Source organism: Haliotis rufescens, unplaced genomic scaffold (assembly GCF_023055435.1).
Source record: "Haliotis rufescens isolate VD_foot unplaced genomic scaffold, xgHalRufe1.0.p SCAF_2, whole genome shotgun sequence".
NCBI lineage: Eukaryota > Metazoa > Mollusca > Gastropoda > Lepetellida > Haliotidae > Haliotis > Haliotis rufescens.
The window spans coordinates 66152779-66167090 of NW_025963890.1; the positions used below are offsets into that span (position 1 = coordinate 66152779).

Sequence of the window (14312 nt, forward strand, 5' to 3'; positions counted from 1 at the left end):
TTTAACAACTCATCTACCCCACCGCCCCTATTACATGAAAGTATTACAACGTTTATTGTTTGATAAAAGAACTTGGTAGAAATTACAAGACAAACAAGCATGAAATACTCATATCCCCCGCCAATATGATATGTCAGGTCTAAGTCAAAGTCGTTGCCATGGAAACTCGAAAAATATATTTTTTTAAAAACCCAAATTATCAAAAGGCACCAGTTCATCACTAGACCTATCCTTGCGCCAAGTTTGGTTAAGATATCTCTCATGGCTTTTGAGTTCTGCTCCGGAAACGAAACGTGACCGGCGGAAGGACGGACGGGCGGCACCCATTCTTATGTTACCCTTCGACTTTGTGGCGGGTGATAATAATGCCACATATAAAGCCAGTATGATTCAATTAACGAGTAAGAAATCTGCAAAAAACATGCATTAGTCTTGTCATTTGACTCGACTCTGAATTTGTAGACATTTCCATTCCTCTTTTGTACGTGATTCTAAAGCTCCATAAAATCCGTACAAAGAGATGTATTGCTGGGTCCAGCAAATGTACCACGAAATCCCTGTCTCAAAGATTAACCAGTATTCTTAGTACTATCAAGGAAGGACTTTCTCTATATTCACAGAACGTATTTGAGACCCTTGGAATTAACACTATGGGGAGATTATAAAAATCAAAGGATTTGCTTGAAATTCAATTCTGTCAAAACATTTGCACACAACTATCCCACATGACAAACTTAAAGAAAACTTCATTACTTCATTCATGGGGCATTTGTTACATATGGTGACCATAGATATAGTTACATATATATCTAAAGAGGTTCAGGACAATTTGTCAAAACTGAAGATTACTGAGAAAACTACATGTGAAATGTCGGATTTCCTCCTTGATAACATCTCAGTAAAATTTGAGGGTAAGACATTTAGACAAGAAGTGGGCACCGATTGTGCCTCCCTTCTTGTGATCTGTTTCTTTATGCAAATGAATCAGAATTTCTGCTCGGATTAGCAAAGTTGAAACAATTTGTCCAAGACATGTAACTTAGGCTTCAGGAATATCAATGAACTGATATCGTTCAAGGCTTCAGGAATATCAATGAACTGATATCGTTCAATGTAACAAAGTGCACCAAGGGTCACTTTGCGGCCAACATATAACAAGTAAAAACAATATTCCCGATAAGCGAAGACATGATAAGAACAACTAATAATTGTACATATATTATGATATAGAGATGCCATCACTGTACATGTGGGTAATCGAGATTATTCAAGATTATATCAGGCCGCTGTATGCCTTAAAAGCTGTTAATATGTCAACTGCGGATGTAGCAGGTGGTAGCAGATAAATTAAATAGATGGCATATGGCTTTATAAGGGTGCCTCAGTACAAGGCATAGACGTTCCTGTTGTGGTCCCATCTAGTGCAGACAAGCTCTCATTCTCAGGGAACAAAAACGCCCTCAAGTCGTCTCCTTGTTGCTTCTTGACGGTGTTACATCAATAACCACAAAATAACCAATTCTCTTCTACTGATTTACCAGCCTGAACTTGATATAAAGGAGACCAGTGAGACCCCTCATATTTAAATCTATGTATAAAGATTGCAGCTTTATTCCTGCAGCTCCAGCCCTTGGTGTCTACATTTCACAACTTTTAGGGTACAATCGACGTTGATCTTTTCACCGAGATTTCAAATAGCGTGATACGAGCGTTTATCTTGTCATCTGGGATCCTTCATCAAATTGTCGACATGTTACTCCCCGACCCGTGAAAATACGAGATAGAATAGGTCTTCAGCAACCCATGATTGCCTTAAATGGCGACTATGCTTGTCGTAAGAGGCGACAAACAGGATTGGGTGGTCAGGCTCGCTGACTTGGTTGATACATGTCATCGTATCCCAATTGCGTGGATCAAAGCTCGTGATATCAATCACTGGATTGTCTGGTCCAGACTCAATTGTTTACAGATCGCCGCCATATAGCTGGAAAATTGCTGAGCGCGGCGTTAAAAACAACACATATACATGTAACTCCCCACAAGTAAAAAAAATACGTGCATCTACCGTTTTGACGGACACGTTTATCATCAGAATCGAGCATGCCCTTTCTACCAAGATTTCAAAGAGCGTCATAAGACTCTTGCTCAGAAGTTGCTTGATCAAGGTTACAACATTCAAGGTCTCAGTAAAGGTTTCAAACGGTTTCATGAAAAAATGATGTCCGATGCAATTCCGTATTTTGTACCATATATTTTCCCGTGTATTTTTTCAGGTGAACAATTGTCATGCCTTTGCATGTGTTCGTGACGGGAACCTCCGGTGGGGCAGGATACGCCCACCTTTTCGCGAACATCTGGTACCATCACTTTTTGATAGAGCTTCATAAACATACGCTTTTGATATACAATCGACTCTGCTTTTAGCAGATATTTCTTAAGAAGCTGGAAAGGATTTTGTCACTTTTATGAACCATTTGCGCCTACAAAAGTAAAATCTTCTATTTAAAACAACAAAACAGCGTTAACAGCGCCATGAGGCACATAAGAAGTTTGTTTGTTCATATAGTAGAACAAGAGCCCCGTAAAGCCTAAAGAAGAGGAAGGCACTTGGGCCTGTCCCCGTTGCACAAATAACAGTATCTTTTAGATAAGCATAAAAACTTTCATTAATTTTATTCCACTAGTTGCTGAGAAAACTTGTCCACATTGCAAAAACTATGCACCAAGTTGAAATACACGGGACAAGGGTCATAACTCTGTAAGATATGAATGAGCGACACCAATTTTCGAACTCATTTGAGGTCGTGACCAGTAACATCAGTGAACAAAATTTCATTCCTCTAACTTTAATAGTTTTTGAGAAAATTTGTCCCCATTGACAAGTGGACGGAATGACGGACGGACGGACGGACCAATCGCCCGCTCCACTTCGTGGCGGGTGATAATACAAGTTCAAAGAACTTACATACTTCAACGAACTGTCTTTACCTCCATAATTGTTAATGATAGTGTTGACTACCCTCCACATCATCAGCTAGCCCTATTGTTCTGACAAACACACCGTCAGGAAGATAGTGGGTCAGGGACATGATCTACTAGCTAGTACAGTTATTGCCAAACATATACATTGTCTCTTTTAATAGGGAATCAGCGCGAATTCATCAGTAAAAGTCACGTATCTCTCGTCACTGACGTTGAAGTGTAATCTGTCCTATCAGTGTTGTTGCTTACAGGGTATTTATTGGGTACATTTATCAGCTACTACTCCAACTATAAGTATTAAAACGAGAGATGGGGAATCCGCTTGCTCAGCAGAGGTACATGTACCACTCAAACCACACAACAACACAAGACCTGAGTGAATAAACAGTCAGTTTATTAGACAGCAACAGAATCTTATTTACATTCAATATCAAATAGAAATGTTTACAATCAAGTATTAGAGCAGAAGTACACATTATGTGAAGAATGTTTGTTTGTTTGTTTGTTGTTTAACGCCGCACTCAGCAATATTCCAGCTATATGACGGCGGTCTGTAAATAATCGAGTCCGGACCAGACAATCCAGTGATTAACAACATGAGCATCGATCAAACCCATTGTGATACGATGGCATGCATCAACCAAGTCAGCGAGCCTGACCACCCGATCCTGTTTAGTCGCCTCTTACGACAAGCATGGTAATCTGTTACAACAATCATGGGTTGCTGAAGACCTATTCTACCCCGGATCCTCACGGGGTAGAGCATGAGGTGTGTCGGGTATACCAGATTCAATCATTCGAAGCTGTTGTATTATGTGTGTACCTTGGAACATGTATCGTAACTGATGTAGTATGTACCTAGTATCTTGTTTAATGATTCTATTATGTGAAGAACAATAGGTGAACATGACATAGACTCATTAAACAAGATACTAAGTACATACTACTTTAGTTACGATACATATTCCAAGGTACACAATGTAATACAACAGCTTACATATGATTGAATCTGGCATACCCGACACACTCTAACTAATACAATACTCCGAGTGGACATTCACACAAGATACAACAACTAATATAGTTAACAGAATTGACATAATCTATACACAGAAGTAGTACAACGGGAATGTCTAAGATATACACACAAGTTACAATTACAAATTAAACTTGCTGGTATATTGGCAAGGATAATAGCATATAGTTAAGATTTAACATAGTACAAGATGGTAACGTTTCTTACCTGGTGTGGATGACAAACAGCTGCAGATACAGATAAAGATATTAACGTCTTACATGTGTTTGCCTAAGTCTGTCTGACAAGCACAGTACTAGTGAGAGAGATCAGGTTGACCCTTGGCATTTTAAAGATAATGGAACGTGGTCGTTAGTTGTAATATTCCCTTATTTCACAATTTCCAATTCAAAATATGTGGCATTTAACGTGATAAAATGTAAAACTTTGTCTATTTTCCCCATGTTTATATAAGCGTAACCGGCGTCCATTTTGTCTGGCTTGAATACGCTCGAACGTTCCGTGTCCTGTTGGCATCTTAAGACATCCAATCCTTCCTCCACGTAGCCCCAGATTAATCCCGTTGAAATAAAATCATGACTGAATCCACTAAGTGTTAATATTGAACTTGGTTTTGTTCCAGTAACACTCAATTTCACGAGCATAAATTTCCACATCTCTCATTAGCCGCGTGTGCGCATTACCGTCATTGGATACATCTTTGTATATTTGTAATGATCTGTTGTTTCGAATACCCCCCACCTTATTTTCAGAGTATTAGGAATTGAATATATGATCATATAATAATTTCATCATTAACACACTGCAATACAAATTAAATACTGTTCAAAGCGTCTTAACCCGCAATCATTCACTTATTCCAGATGAGAAAGGTGCACGTAAGCGAAATAGAAAAGGGGCACAACTCTGGAATGCTCAACTGTTGACCGCTCAATGTTGTCTCAGCTGTCGTTGTGTGAATTCAATAAAATTCGACTTTAGTTGTCGTGGAACTTTACACTCGAGTAGCCATACTGTTCCGACAGGCTTATCGATATTGATAACATATACTACTCAAAGTTTGCTAATGATCACCACTTCGAAAGGCAATGTGTCTAATTGAAATAGCCAAAGATGATGGTATGGTGACCAATCTAGACACTCCCTACGGACAATGGCCTTCTGATCTAAGAAGGTATCAACGACCCTGACAGGTTGAGGACGTGCGTTATCGTCCGTGAGAATGAAGTGCGGGGCGATTGCACCAACATGCGGTCACACGTACACATCCAGAATGTCATCACTGAATCTCACATCTGCCATCGTGCCCCGCTGCAGGACACGGCCATCGGTTCTTCCAGACTTACTGATCACATCCCAAATCATGAGTGAGCCCCCTTCATAATGGACATATTCGGCTTCATTGGAATCCTGACTCTCCTTGTATACGCCGCACTCGAGCGCTAAGATCTGTGAAGGCTAGTCAGTATCGCGATTCATCAGTGAAACCAACTGCAGCCAAGTCCTCGTCAGTCCAACTGAGGTGATCTTCAGCCCAATCAAAACGTGCCTGCCTGTGATGTCGGGTCAGTGGGATGCGAATGCATGGCCTCAATGATCGGAGACCAGCCTCACGAAGTCGATTACGCACTGAGTAAAAATGTTAACGCCACTGGCTATCAACAGGTCATTTCTGAGTGTGATGGCAGACACGAAGGGATGACGTATTGCTGCAATCGGGAGAAACCTGCTGTGTGGTTAAACTATGTCGACCACCTGCATGTCACTGGGTAGCTGATCAAAACGTCTGCTATCGATTCCATGCCCTGCTTATCACACCAAAGACGTTTGCAATGGTACGCTGTGTTGACCTAGTGCACGCATGCCTCTGTCCGTTCATCATGAAATCGAGGCTCTATAGGGGTTACCTAATCATTTTGTACCGGAATATTTCAATCTTTATTTGTTGGATGATTTTTTTATATCACCAAATAATACTTTTTACAAGCAATTTTGTGTAGTATAATATTTGCTGGTGTTATCATAAATCATAAGAAATGATTATGATCCTTGGTTTGTCATCACCATCCCAATTGCGTGGTATTTTACTCATATAACTGAATAATTTCAAAGTGGTGCTCAATCATTCACTCACTCTGTGACACATTCTTCCATTGCTTTTGATGGTGGTAAACTTAAACGTGTTCAATCACTTACGTTTTATTGTGAATTTTGATGGAAATGGAGGTACGTAGTGTACGCAAACATGTGAAGTACTGTAACGAGGTGATCTCCAATTTGAAACACAAAACCTAGCCCAGAAATCAGCTAATACAGAACTTAATTGTAAAATCAGTTAATGGCCACACATGATCATTGAATAATAAAAGAATATATCTTCAAATACACAGTTTTTACAATCACACAGGCATGACAGTAAGTCATATCAGTGGCGACAGGTAGAAATAATGTCAGTGTACTCACAAATGCCCATGCTTCTGTCACTGTCTAATGTCTGCGTTTGGAATAGTTTTGGAACCTGGCGGGAATTCAGGTAGAAAAAGGCCTCGATTTTCCCTTGTTCCGCTCTTATTCAGCCAGCCTTCTAGAAACCGTCTCATCCCGAAATGGTCGAGCCCGCCAAGTTCGTTTACAGAGGTAGATGATTCTAAGCTGCCGTGAACAGCACTGGACATTTCTAGTAGCACCTCAATCATTTGCTGTCACATATTTACACGTATTAATTAAGAAATAAACGACGAGTGGGAGTTGTTTGTTGTTCAATAAAACACTGGAGGGAGACAAACAGTGGCCACGAGTCGTTTATTTCTTCTATGAGACATCAGCGTTTTGCACAGCCTCTTTAAGAATGTCAATAATATGTTCAAGCTTTAAATATTTAAATTATTTACATTATGATGACTCCCTTAATGTAACCCGATCTCGGCAATGTTGGACAAGTCTCTCTACGAACAGGGGGATTAAGTTTGGTTTTCCGAGATATTCTAACAATTTTCACGTCGATTATCTATACTTTTTCTCCCCTAACCGATTGTCATATCTCTCCCGCTTTGAAGTTTCAAAGTTACAATTTCCTGAAATGACGTCATAATAGAACAATGTTTTATCGTAAATTAACGTTGCTTAGTTCTTCATTGTTCTTGCTATTTAACGCACAGCTAACTTATATACCATAATAAAGATCACATGTAAAGCATCCAAAGTGAGGTTTCCGTTGCACAGATCAAAGACAGTTTGGTCAATGTTCTCAGTACTCATTCTTCAGGTTGACTTAAATACAGTTGTGATGTGGACCGAGGATGGATAGATGTCGCATGATCTGTTTGAAAAATAATCTCTAGGGCTTGTCATGGCAGCAGCGAGGAGTTCCGACCCGATACTTATATATATATGCCCCCAACAAAATACAACACAGAGTAGCAAATGCTGCGCAGGGCCAACACCAATGCCAGCTGTTTTCTGGAAAACATGAAAAATACATTTGCAAGATGGAGGGTTAGAAACAAAGATGTTCTGGTATGACTTTCTGAGAATACACAAATTAAGTTTATCAATATAAGGTATATATTCAATTTACCTTTGTAAACATACCTCAGATTAAGCCCTCGCAAGAGTTTTTAAGGAAGGTAAACATGTTCAAATTTATTTACATTAAAAGGTTCAGAGTGACAAAAACTATCCAGCTGGAGGACTTCAACTTCTCAACAGCCAACTTTCCCATAATGTCGAGGAATATTGCAGCAGCTCCAGCCTATGGTGTCTAAATTTCACAAACGTTGACGTACAATCGAGCACGCCACAAACGTTTGATAAAAGTAACAGCATTCAACAAGACCTTAGAAAAGATTTCAACATGTTTTATGGCAGAGAGGTGGATAACCTTTCCAACTTTAACATGTCAGTGACACAATGACGTCCGATGCAATTCCCTATTTTGACATGTGCCATTTGTTCCCGTGTTTGTTCGAAGTTTGAAGACTTGAATTGCCTTTGTCTGTGTTCGTGATGGATGCCTTGGGTTAGGCAGGAAATGTTCACCTTTTCGCGAACATCTGGTGTCATAACTATTTGATAGATTCATGAACACGCGCTTATGATTTTTTGTTGGTTGTTTAACGCCACACTCAGCAATATTTCAGCTAAATGACGGTGGTCTGTAAATAACCGAGTCTGGACCTGACAATCCAGTGAATGACATCATGATCACGATCTACACAACTGGGATCGATGATATGCATCATCTAAGTCAGCGAGCCTGACCACCCGATCCCGTTAGTCGCCTCCCACCACAACCATGGTCCCTTTTTAGGGCAAGCATGGGTTGCTTACGCGCTTTTGATGTAGTCGCAATCGGAAAATGGAATAAGCTTTTAGCAGAGATGTGTTATGATTATGGAAAGGGTTTTGTCGCTTTCATTTAAAAATGTGCAACGTTGTAGCATAGTTATTGTGGTTATGGAGGAACACAGCATTAAGTAACAGCAAATGTGAAATGCCTAGCGGGCAGCTATCCCCGGCATTTCTGTGGCGACCCTTCCAGTCAGGAGCAATTATTAATTAGGTTATCAAATATGTATTTCGTCAATAGGTACTGATTATTGTTCATGTTGAACATAACATAATTTCAGCATTATTTGGATATTAAAAAAATCCCAAAACCGCATTTTAAAGTTAAAGCTTCGTGTATACGTCGTTTAGCACCAGTACTGCTCTGCGATTTTGGGACACAAAACCTTACTCTTTCATTCAAATTGTGCGAGTGGCGGTGCTACAGTTAGAGCAGAATATGCTTGTCCTTTTCGCGAAAACCTGGTGTCCTTATTTTTAGTGATCCACTCATATATACTGAACAACAAAAGTTCCTGTGACATTGAATAAGATTATTTAATGCAAAGGTATGTTTTTTACCAAATCTGAAACAACTTCGGTTTGCAACAGATAAACGACTCATGTAAGTGTTCCAATGGTTTAATTTGTCATACTGACTTCAGAAAATGCGTGATTTCATAAAAAACCATGAACATGCCAAAATGTTAATTTACAAATCAATAACGTGTGTGTCCACCTCTGGTTGCGATGCAAGCAACGTATCTTCGTCTCATAGAATGGACCAGGCGTCGCACAAAGTCCTGTGGGATATCTGTCCATATCTGCTGGAGCATGTTTCGAAGTTCCTGGAATGTCTGTGGAACACGTGGTTGACGTCGAAGGCGCCGATCCATCCCATCCCACATGTGCTTGATTGGTGAGAGATCAGGGGAGCGAGCCGGCCAGGGGATGACATTCACGTTGTTTTGTTGAAGAGACTCCTGAACAAGTCGAGCAATATGAGGCCGGGCGTTGTCATGTTGAAAGGTAATGCCTGGGCCATGACGATGCAAACACGGTTGAACAACAAGGCCGATGATCTCGTCGCGGCAACGCTGTCCATTGAGATTTCCCTCTACCACTATCAAACGGGTCCTCTGTCTTGCTGTAATCCAACCCCTTACCATAACACTGCCGTCCATGAAACGATCTTCTTCCATGACACAATGATTGACGTAACGTTCACCTCGAGGTCGGTACACTCGAATCCGTCCATCGCTGTGGCTGAGGTGAAAACGAGACTCGTCAGTGAATAGAACTTGTCCCCACTGCATGGCCGTCCAGCGTAGACGCTGTCTGCACCACTTTAGACGTGCTTGGCGTAGGTTTCCTTTCAAAATTGGACGTCTTGCGGGTCTTCTGGCGACAATCCCTGCACATCTGAGGCGACGACGTACGGTTTGTGAAGATATTCGTCGAAGGCCAGGGATGCTTCTTGCAGTCACTGTTGCTGGCTGGAATCGATTTCGTAGGTGTGTTGTTCCAATCCATTTGTCTTGTCGATTATTGGTTACGCGTGGCCTGCCACTCCGAGGATGGTCTCTGACTGCATTCGTCTGTTGCCAACGTTGCCATAAACACCAAATGTTTTTTTTCTGTGGACGTTAAATTGTCTTGCAACATCACGTTGAATCGATCCTGCTTCGAGCATACCAATGGCTCGCAGACGATCATTTTCGGACAGGCGTGGCATTTCGTAAAGTTGAATAATTGCGTAATTTTGTCTGAGTGGTTGTTGTCATACGCATATGGAATCCCGTTAACGCACATGTTTTTATACCCATTCTTGGGTAGTGAAATGCATGGGGTTTGCATAGAAGTCAACTTTTGCATGGAATGCATGATTTTCTGTAGCAGTTGCGTGTTTGTGACTTGATTCCATACATGTACTACAATATTGAAAACCAAACTTTACTTTTGAAAAATAAACTAAAATATTGTTGTCACAGGACCTTTTGGTATTGAGCATAGTTTTCACCAATATTTTGCCCTTTCACGTCTCTAAGTGATCGATGCAACAACTCGTTCAATAGTGAGAGAAGGTTTAGGTCAGACACTGGTCTGTATGGCTTTAAAGGTTGTCAGGGTCAAATTCAGTTTTTCTTGTTCCCTCCATTAGACATAGCACGTGGGAACGGACTATCAATGATGAAACAATATAAACGTCGGTGGCGATAACTTTGAAAGCTCGATATAATAGCAACATGTATATGAAGTCACACAGTGTTGCACGAAGAATAGCGTCCTACATTTTGAACCTCGGTTACGTGTTGCTGATTGCAGAATGCATCATATACACAGCGGAACAAGGCGATTAAACTCGGAATGTTATACAAATTGCAAATCTACCGTTCTTTATTTGTCAACGTAGACATTTAGCGTTTGGTGTCCTTTCCTGTGCATTGACGTTCTTTAGACATTGTTCTTTCTTTCAATTGGAGTCTATTTGTTTTGTATTTCGACCTTTATTAGTAAAACATTAGATTGCAAACAATCGCCAGAAGCTAGAGGCAATGAGTACATCCTGTTGGGGTACCATACAGGTAGCAGACGTGATGTACGTCATCATGTTCCCCAGTACGGTTACTTACCTTTGGTTGCTGACGATCAACAGCCCGTTCTCATAATCATTGTAATGTCCCGTGTATGGTGACCTACCTTTGGTTGCTGACGATCTACAGCCTGTTCTCATAATCATTGTAATGTCCCGAGTATGGTGACCTACCTTTGGTTGCTGACGATCTACAGCCTGTTCTCATAATCATTGTAATGTCCCGAGTATGGTGACCTACCTTTGGTTGCTGACGATCAACAGCCCATTCTCATAATCATTGTAATGTCCCGTGTATGGTGACCTACCTTTGGTTGCTGACGATCTACAGCCTGTTCTCATAATCATTGTAATGTCCCGTGTATGGTGACTTACCTTTGGTTGCTGACGATCAACAGCCCATTCTCATAATCATTGTAATGTCCCGTGTATGGTGACCTACCTTTGGTTGCTGACGATCTACAGCCTGTTCTCATAATCATTGTAATGTCCCGTGTATGGTGACTTACCTTTGGTTGCTGACGATCTACAGCCCGTTCTCATAATCATAGTAATGTCCCGTGTATGGTGACCTACCTTTGGTTGCTGACGATCTACAGCCCGTTCTCATAATCATTGTAATGTCCCGTGTATGGTGACCTACCTTTGGTTGCTGACGATCTACAGCCCGTTCTCATAATCATTGTAATGTCCCCAGTGTGGTGACCTACCTTCGGTTGCTGACGATCAACAGCCCGTTCTCATAATCATTGTAATGTCCCCAGTATGGTGACCTACCTTTGGTTGCTGACGATCTACAGCCTGTTCTCATAATCATTGTAATGTCCCGTGTATGGTGACCTACCTTTGGTTGCTGACGATCTACAGCCTGTTCTCATAATCATTGTAATGTCCCGTGTATGGTGACCTACTTTCGGTTGCTGACGATCAACAGCCCGTTCTCATAATCATTGTAATGTCCCCAGTATGGTGACCTACCTTTGGTTGCTGACGATCTACAGCCTGTTCTCATAATCATTGTAATGTCCCGTGTATGGTGACCTACCTTTGGTTGCTGACGATCTACAGCCTGTTCTCATAATCATTGTAATGTCCCGTGTATGGTGACCTTCCTTTGGTTGCTGACGATCTACAGCCTGTTCTCATAATCATTGTAATGTCCCGTGTATGGTGACTTACCTTTGGTTGCTGACGATCTACAGCCCGTTCTCATAATCATTGTAATGTCCCGTGTATGGTGACCTACCTTTGGTTGCTGACGATCTACAGCCTGTTCTCATAATCATTGTAATGTCCCGTGTATGGTGACCTACCTTTGGTTGCTGACGATCTACAGCCCTTTCTCATAATCACTATAATGTCCCCAGTATGGTGACCTGCCTTTGAGTATGAGTATGGATTTACCTCACTCACTCAATCATGTTCGTACATTTTGACTATTATTGCGTGCTTTTGGCCTGTTATTTCAACTTGTCTATTTCAAGAATTCTATGAAATCTGCTCCGAGTTTTATCTTGAACGATTTAAAAAAAGAATAATACCTACGGTATGCATGTAGTTGCATTGGATATCATAAGAATGAAATTTTGTGATCAAACCCCGTTAGAACTCCGGAAGATAAATGGGCTTGGTTTTCGTATAACAGCGTACTTCATATTCTCACATCGTTTTAGGAAAGAAATGACATCATGGTATTGGTATTCTGAATATAGCTGTATTAGTATGTCAGAATTACAGTGAATGAAGGAGTTAGAAAACGAAAGTCAATGATATAACACTAATTGCTATCCTATCCTTGAAGTAAATAGATAACGTCAACGGCAGCGCATAATCAGTCTCCATTATCTGCCGAAATAGATTCCATTGGGCGTAAAAGGCATACTGGTGGTGAATATTATACGAATGGATCACTAAACAGTCACCAGGTGTTCATGAGATAAATAATAGCACGGGACTACATAAAAATATATTATTACGAGGCTACTTCCCAGGACTCACGGTTTACTTGTATACAGGTTCCGTCCAGTTGATAACACACTTCACAGTTGTCGCATTTGTGCTGACATTGCACTCCGTGTCGCCCAGCAATACAGCCTTTGCACACATCTCCTTTGCATGTTTGATTTCTACAGTTTTTACAGTCAGTATTGGATGGAAGTTTGGACGTTTCGTTGCAAAAATCGAAACCAAGTTTACAACCACTACGACATTCACAAGTATAAGCATCACAATCATCATCCAAACATTCATTGCAACGTTTTTCGCACATCGTGTTGGGCAAACAAAATCCATATTTACAGCCTGAACACGTCCCATTTCTTTGACAAAGTGCCGGCTTGCTTAGATCCTTCATGTAGCATCTACCAGAACACGGCGTTAAACAACCATCCCCATGATATCCATCAGCACATGCTTCACAAGAACAGTTTGTTTTATGACAAGTATATTCACACTGTCCAGTACAATTATCCTCGCAACTTGAACCACAGTGCCCTTTGTCACACTCGGTACACTCATTGTCATTGCAACCAACACAGTGCTGTCCATATCTGACCATGCACGGGGAACGACTTTCGCCTGAAAGAAAGGGAAAATGTATCATATGTGCGTTATAAGTTAACACTGTTTCTCATCATGACGTTTGCAAACTCCCTTCTTGGGTCTTGGTTGAAGAGAATTGATAACATTGGACACATAGCATGCTTATCGCTCCATAAGCTTGATGTGATAAGAGCAACGTTTATCATCGAACGTCGAACTACCATCAGTGCATACAGATGAATCAAACAGTCATTACTCACGAGTGTATCAGGTTTACTACTCATTACTTTGAAAACACTTCAATAGAATAAATTATTCAATGGAATTGGACACTTCCACAATCGGAACGTTGTGGTGTATGTTGTGGCACATTAATTATAATTGAATATAGGTTGTGTTCTCGATATATGTTCTGACCAATAAATGACATTATTATCTCTGTTTATGGGCCATATCTGTAGGATCTCGTACATACTGTGTATATGTGGTAACAATCCGAAACAGCAAAGCAGGACAGCTAGATATCCCATTGTCATCCTGTAATGATGAAGAAAGTGAAGTTTAGCGATGGATGACACTAAAACATACATACTTCTGAAAAAGAAACAGTAGACCATATTTTCTCTCCTGATTTAACAAAAAGGAATCTTAAGTATCTGTACATTTTTTATATCCTTGTTTAACATTACCCTGAGTCATTTCAGAGTTTGAATCCATTGCCACTGTTTACCAATCGCAAAAACGCATCCACGTCTGTTTTTATCAATAAAGGGCGGGAGGAAAATCGGGGAAGAATTTCATGCGTTTGCTTTTGCATGTGCATCATTTGCACCG

At 40.7% G+C, this 14312-nt stretch overlaps 1 long non-coding RNA gene across 5 annotated transcripts in view; it reads right to left on the bottom strand.

The window, feature by feature from the left end:
* Positions 1 to 3621: 3621 nt before the first annotated feature.
* The window catches only part of LOC124134551, a 37969-nt gene continuing 27278 nt past the window's right edge, over positions 3622 to 14312 (bottom strand). For all 5 annotated transcript variants that reach the window (XR_006861113.2, XR_006861116.2, XR_007222342.1 and 2 more), the window contains 3 exons: positions 13954 to 14015; positions 12936 to 13514; positions 3622 to 7477 (listed from right to left, as the gene is read on the bottom strand). This is a non-coding gene — a long non-coding RNA (uncharacterized LOC124134551). The remainder of the gene's footprint in view (positions 7478 to 12935; positions 13515 to 13953; positions 14016 to 14312) is intronic.